We start from the raw sequence: 6,983 nt of genomic DNA, 5'->3' as shown, positions 1-6,983 counted from the left end.
ATGGCAGCTGATCAATAAGCTTAGATTAGATTATTGGTTTGATTGGATCAGATGATGTTTCCTTATTTACATAAACTGCATTTCCTCATTTTACAGTTTTATTAAAGAAAAATGATTTATTTATCGTTTGACTCAGGTGATTTCAGGTGACTGATGGTGATTGGCTGCAGTTGGTCTCCATAATAAAGACACTTCATTTCTCAAAGTGTCGTTTAGCTTTCAAACTATTTCAAATGAACATTTTGTCTTGACGTCATTAGCTGCTAGCAGCTAGCAGCTAGCTGCTAACATGCAGTGAGTGCAGTGATATTATTCAAAGTATTTACAAGTACTGACACTTCACAGTGAAAATACTCCAATAAAGTAAAAGTCCTGCATTAGAAATGTTAAACTAAGTCAAAGGACAGACGTGAGAAGAAGATGAAACAAAACGAGCTTGTTCGTGTTTTATCGTATAGCGTTTGATTAATCGTTCACACTGTGACAGAGACACAGCTAATGAGCTACGCTAGCTTCAGAAAACTGAATGCAAGCTCCGCCCACACGTCGGAGTGATGTCACCGACACAAGCACGTGATTATTCTGGTCTGGATCTAGGTGGTTTATTGTGGTCTGGATCCAGGTGGTCTGGCCAGTTTCATTCGGTTTTATATCAATCATCTTCATTATTGGTCAGTGAGAAAGCAGCAATCTGATTGGAGCAGCTGGAAAAAGGACTGACCTGCAGTCCTCATAGTTCTGTTTTCATTCCTGTTCAATCACCTGAAAGTCAGAACCGTTGTGTTTTTGTTAGCTTAGAACGAGTCTTCGTGTCCTCAGAGATCTCATTGATTTCCTGCTCATCATGGTGTCATCTCCAGTCCTCTCTACAAGTACACACAAGTACACGTACAGGTAAAGTACAAGCACAGGTACAGGTACAGGTACAGGTACGTGTACGTGTACGTGTACGTGTACGTGTACGTGTACGTGTACGTGTACGTGTACAGATACAGGTACGTGTACAGGCACGTGTACATGTACAGGTACATGTACAGGTACAGGTGCAGGTGCAGGTACAGGTAGAGCAGAACAGTGGAGAACCGAGCAGAGAACATTAGAACTGATTCACCTGCAGTGAAGAAAATGTTGGAGGTCAGATCTGACGGACAGAATCAAAGCTGCCAATAAATGAGATGATCTCATTCTACAGCATGACGCTGTGTGTGTGTGTGTGTGTGTGTGTGTGTGTGTGTGTGTGTGTGTGTGTGTGTGTGTGTGTGTGTGTGTGACACACAGCTTGTTTTTAAATCATCCATATGAAGGTGAATTATGTCCCCACTTGGCCCTCAACCCCACCCCCATCTGTCCCAATCAATGAGACTGAAATGGGATATGGTGCAGCAACACACACACATGCAGGCACACACACACACACACACACACACACACACACACACACACACACACACACACACACACACACACACACACACAGCTGAGCACTTCATTACCCAGCATTCCTTGTCTCTCTTTTTGAACAGTGGTGGAAGAAGAAGTCAGAACTTTCACAGAAGTACATGTTGTAATACTGGTACTAATACTTAAAGTACCAGATGATGCTGCTGGGTACTTCACTATACTTTACTGACTACTTTGATCAATAATAATAAAGCTTTAGTTTTTGATAATATTGCGTATTAATGACCTGAATCTGAACTAAAGGAAAATATCAAGCAGCAAAAAGTAGAACTACTCAAAGTCCAATCACCTCAGTACTGTGTATTACTGCAGTACTTCAGCCACTCTCGGTGTCTCACGGCTCCAGACCTTCAGTGTTCGTAGTATTTGTAGGATTTCAGAAAAACTCCCTCAGCCAAACCCTGTTCAGTCTTCTGAGCGTTTCACTAAAGATGGTTTCCCTCTCCGCCGTCAGTGTGTCGCTGCGTTCACACAGGAAGTGAAATATTCCAGAGAAGAAGAAACATCTGGTCAACATCAGCTCAGCGTCTGCAGGAGAAGCAGCCGCAGGAGGCGACGCTGTCGTCTGCCTGTCGGCCAATTTTTATTTTGTCTCCTGTTCTCTCTTCTTCTCCGACAGAGACGGAGACGAGGGACAACTGCGGTCTCAGCTTGACGGTTCGTCTGCTGATCGACTGTGAAGCAAAGCCGACGTGTTGAAATGTCACAGTAACCAGAAACAGCCGAGCTCTGCGGAGAGCTGACCGCCGCCGTCTAACATGACCAAGCATTTCCTGCGCAGGTGGAACAATGACACAGCGTTTCGTCTCGGTGACGTCCCAGAATCACAGTTTTACTCTGTTTGACCAAACGAAGCCAAATCATCTGTGACACACAGAAGCTCCAATAATCAATCAATCAATCAATCAATCTGAGCCCTGAGCTCCGGCTTCGCTCTCAGGCCTGAAGTCACCGCGCTGCACTTCCTGTCTGTCACTTCCTGTCTGTCACTTCCTGTCTGTCACTTCCTGTCTCTGGTGATGCTTTCAGACATGTTTGACCGAGCTGGAGCGTCAGGAGCCACAGACTGAAGGATTCATTCACACACTCACAGCCTTCGTTCACACTCGTGTGCACTCGGAGCTGCTCAGAGGAAGAGGAGGAGGAGGAGGAGGAGGAGGAGGAGGAGGAGGAAGAGGAGGAGGAGGAGGAGGAGGAGGAGGAGGAGGAGGAGGAGGAGGAGGAGGAGGAGGAAGAGGAGGAGGAGGAGGAGGAGGAAGAGGAGGAGGAGGAGAGCAGCCAGCGTCACTGTGATGTGGACGATTACATAAAAATATAATTATTACTACAGAGCTGCTGCCGCGGCATGATGCAGCAGCATCTGTTACCGGCACGATTACTGAGTCCAGCCATCGTCCAACATGGCCGACAGGACGAGAGGCGCCTTAACGACCACGAGTGGAAACGAGACGGAGCAGCGAGGAGGAGCGCCCTTCATCTCTTCCTCTGTGGTGTCTGTGTCACTCACACAGAATGAAGGTGCAGCGCACAGTGAGTGAGAGGATGAAGGGATGAGGGCTGTAAACAGGAGAGAGGAGGAGGCAGCAAAGATGGAAATGATGGTGGAGGGGTGGGGGATGGGAGGAGGAGGAGGAGGAGGAGGAGAGGATGAAAACAAGAAGTGATGGGTGGATGTAGGAGAGCTGAGAGAAGGGCTGGAAGGAGGAGGAGCAGACGGAGGAGGGATGGAGGAGTGAATGATGGAGCGATGGAGGGATGAATGATGGAGCGATGGAGGGATGAATGATGGAGCGATGGAGGAGTGAATGATGGAGCGATGGAGGGATGAATGATGGAGGGGTGAATGATGGAGGGATGAATGATGAGGGATGAATGATGGAGCGATGGAGTGAATGATGGAGCGATGGAGGGATGAATGATGGAGGGATGAATGATGAGGGATGAATGATGAGGAGTGAATGATGGAGGGATGAATGATGAGGGATGAATGATGGAGGGATGAATGATGGAGGGATAGAGTGAATGATGGAGGGATGGAGGGATGAATGATGGAGGGATGAATGATGAGGGATGAATGATGGAGGGATGGAGTGAATGATGGAGGGATGAATGATGGAGGGATGAATGGTGGAGGGATGGGGTGAATGATGGAGCGATGGAGGGATGAATGATGGAGCGATGAATGATGGAGGGATGAATGATGAGGGATGAATGATGGAGGGATGAATGATGGAGGGATGAATGATGAGGGATGAATGATGGAGGGATGGGGTGAATGATGGAGGGATGAATGATGAGGGATGAATGATGGAGGGATGAATGATTGAGGGATGGGGTGAATGATGGAGGGATGAATGATGAGGGGTGAATGATGGAGGGATGAATGATGGAGGGATGAATGATGAGGGATGAATGATGGAGGGATGAATGATGGAGGAGAGGAAGCGTTGCAGCCACTTGAGGCTCTCGTATGAACTGAACTGAACTCGCTGATGGAGACAAACAGCCGGTGGAGCTGATTGGACGGCCGCTGCCGTTAAACCACCACAGAAGAAGAGACACGGCGAGGCGACATCATTAATGAGCTGCAGTCAAAGGTCAAACGATGAAACGTGTCCATCCAAACTTTTTCAGCTCAGACAGGAAACAAAAGGAGGACGGAGACACCGAGGGTGACGGAGGATGGACGGAGACAGGAGAAGACAGAGGGTGGAGGGTGTGAGGAGGAAAAGAAAGGAGAGAGTCAAGAGGCAGTAAAGATGAAGAAAGATGGATGGATTAAGAGAGGGAAGGAGTGATGACAGGGTGAGGGAGGGACGGAGGAGTAAAAAGGAGGGACAGAAGATGGAGGAAAGCTGTAGACTGTAGGAGGTGGATGGATGACGGAGGACGATGGAGGGATGAAGAAAGACGGAGGAAAGAAGAGAAAAAGATGGAGAGATTGAAGTGATGGAGGGACGGAGGGACAGCAGTGCGGTAAACTGCTGAGCCACACACACACACACACACACACACACACACACACACACACACACACACACACACACACACACCTTTCAGCTGCTGATTTATGGATCAGATACTATTGATCAGCTGCGGATCAATAGTATCTGATAGATCCACCTAAAATGTATCTATAACACACAGAAATGGAAGGAAGGAGGAAGATGCAGCTGAAGAAAATCCAATAAATCAATGAAACGATCGATCGATGGATGTGTGAATGTGGCTGACGCGAACCCGGTTGAACCCGGGTGGTGGCGGCGGCGGGAGGCGCGTGGAGCTGCTGCAGAGTTTGAGCAGCTGATGTGACACCCCCTCCATCCCCACCCCCCCAAAACCCCACCACAGTCCGCCCAAACCGCCAGCATCAGCTGTTCGCTCGCAGAGCAACGCCGCACCGCACCGCTCCGCATACCGCACGCGTAAAACCTCCAGTCTCCCCCGATGCGGAGCCACATAGTCATAAAATGGGTGAGGCTTCGGTACAATGAAGGGACCCCCACCCCCACCCCTCCCCCCTCCCTCCACTATCAGCCGGACAGGAGCGGGAGGAGCGGCAGGAAGCACGCGGAGCAGCAGAACAGATAAAGCTGCATCCTCCGCTCCACCTGCATCCTGATTCATCCATCCAGCCGCGCATCGATCCTGCCTCCGCCTGATCGGGACTGATGCTCCCACATTCACGCGGCTCTGGGAGGAGGCGCGTGCTGGCTGCAGGATGCGGCCTCGGAAAAAAAAAAAAAAAAAATCACTGCATTTTGGTCCGCGGCTCATTTCAGAGTCAGCTCTCCTCCTCCTCTTCCTCCTCCTCCTCCTCCTCCTCCTCCTCCTCCTCCATCAGGTCATCCAGGCACGCATGCATGGACATGAACGGCCAAATTAGCATGGATGGCAGCGTTTTTATTTTTTTTTAAAGCCAAACGGGTTTTCCCGTCATGCGTGCAGCGCTGCATGAGCGGAGAAAAACGACGGAAAGCCGCGCAGGGCCTCTGCGTCTAAAGCCGCCGAGGCGCGCTCCAACGCCGCTTATTCAAGGCGGAAAATAGAGAAAATGAAAGCGGCCAGGCTGAAACCGTGACCTCCAGCCGGTGCGCACCGCACAACAAACCAAACATCCAGCGAAAGTGAGAGAAAAATCAGCTGAGAGTGTGAGAAAAGCCTCCATTTGAGCTCCATCCTCAACAACTCCTGCAGCCACTTTCACATCACTCAGTATTCACAGCATGAAGAGCTCAGAGCCGCAGCACCAGCTGCCCCCGAACCTCCTCCGCGCACACGCCAAACAGCACAAATGTGGGCTTTTTTTGTGCCGCGCCGCTCCGCTCGCATCCGGATGCAGCGGAGGAGAGGCGGCGAGGCCGTGGAGCTGCGGCGGCTGCGGGAGGAGGAAGAGACGAGCGGGAGGAGGAGGAGGAGGAAACATGGAGGCCAACATGGATGGAAAGAAAGAGGAAAATGTGAGCTTACACTTCGCAGTTCCGCCGTACGGTCCTTCATGGTGTCGCCGCGCCGAGCTGGCTGCTAGAAAACGGAGAATCGGCCCTGGTCCGGGAGGGGAGGGGGGGAGGTTTCCAGCACCGCGTCGTTCGTCGTTTTGCGCTCCGAGATTCCCCAACAAGATTTCTTCCCGTGTTCGTCCTCCTCTTCGTGTTTTACCTCTTCTTCGGTTCCCCTGAAAAGCGGAGACAGAGAGATGGAGGGAGGAACAGCGCGGTGTGACGCGTCTCCGCCTTCTGCTTCTGCTTCTTCTTCGGAGGTATTTTTTATCCGTGCGGCGACGGCGCCTTCAAACCCTCCTCCTCTGCTTTTTCTTCTTTTTTTATATCGTGCCTCTCCGCCGCTCTGGCTCAGGCTGGCCCCCCTTTCGGTCCGCGGCTTTCTCCTCTTCCTCCTCGGTGCGGTCGCAGTGTGGCCCCGCAGCGCGCAAAGCAGCAGCAGCCCGGCAGGAAAACCAACCGAGAGAGAGAGAGAGAGAAAGGGTGAGAGGAGGAGGGAGGGAGAGAGAGAGGAGGGGGAGGGAGTGTGGTACTGATGCTGCAGAAAAAGAGGGGGGGGGGGGCGATGCGGAGGGGATGGAGAGCCAGCGCGCAGGCGTCAACTCCCTCCACCCTCTATCTCTACCTGCTGCCCCCCCCCCCCCCCCCCCGCAGCGGCAGGGAGGTGTGTGTGTGTGTGTGTGTGTGTGTGTGTGTGTGTGTGTGTGTGTGTGTGTGTGTGTGTGTGTGTGAATAATTGCATTTAGTGCTGAGAGTAACAAAGTACATTCACTCAAATACTGTATTTAAAGCCTAGTTTGAAGTACTACTCCAGTACTTCATATTCACAGAGGGAAATATTGTACTTTTACTCCACTACAGTCCAAACTTTAGTTACTTTTCAGATTCGGATAAATAAAACAAAATCCAATAAATAAATAAATGATGATGATGATGATGATGAAGTATTAGAGATGAAGATGAACCTTTATTGATCGCTGAGGGAAACTCAGGCTCACCAGCTGTGAGCTTCATTAAAGTGAC

At 50.5% G+C, this 6,983-nt stretch overlaps 1 protein-coding gene across 1 annotated transcript in view; it reads right to left on the bottom strand.

Moving 5' to 3' along the window:
- Window positions 1–6,512, bottom strand: part of LOC139342977 (syntaxin-1B) — a 40,484-nt gene extending 33,972 nt beyond the window's left edge. The window contains exon 1 of the mRNA XM_070980333.1: window positions 5,932–6,512. The gene's annotated coding sequence lies outside the window, so the exon portion shown is untranslated. The remainder of the gene's footprint in view (window positions 1–5,931) is intronic.
- Window positions 6,513–6,983: the final 471 nt, after the last annotated feature.

Source organism: Chaetodon trifascialis, chromosome 15, assembly GCF_039877785.1.
Source record: "Chaetodon trifascialis isolate fChaTrf1 chromosome 15, fChaTrf1.hap1, whole genome shotgun sequence".
In the NCBI taxonomy this organism is placed as follows: Eukaryota; Metazoa; Chordata; class Actinopteri; order Chaetodontiformes; family Chaetodontidae; genus Chaetodon; species Chaetodon trifascialis.
This window is presented reverse-complemented; position numbering and strand designations above follow the sequence as displayed.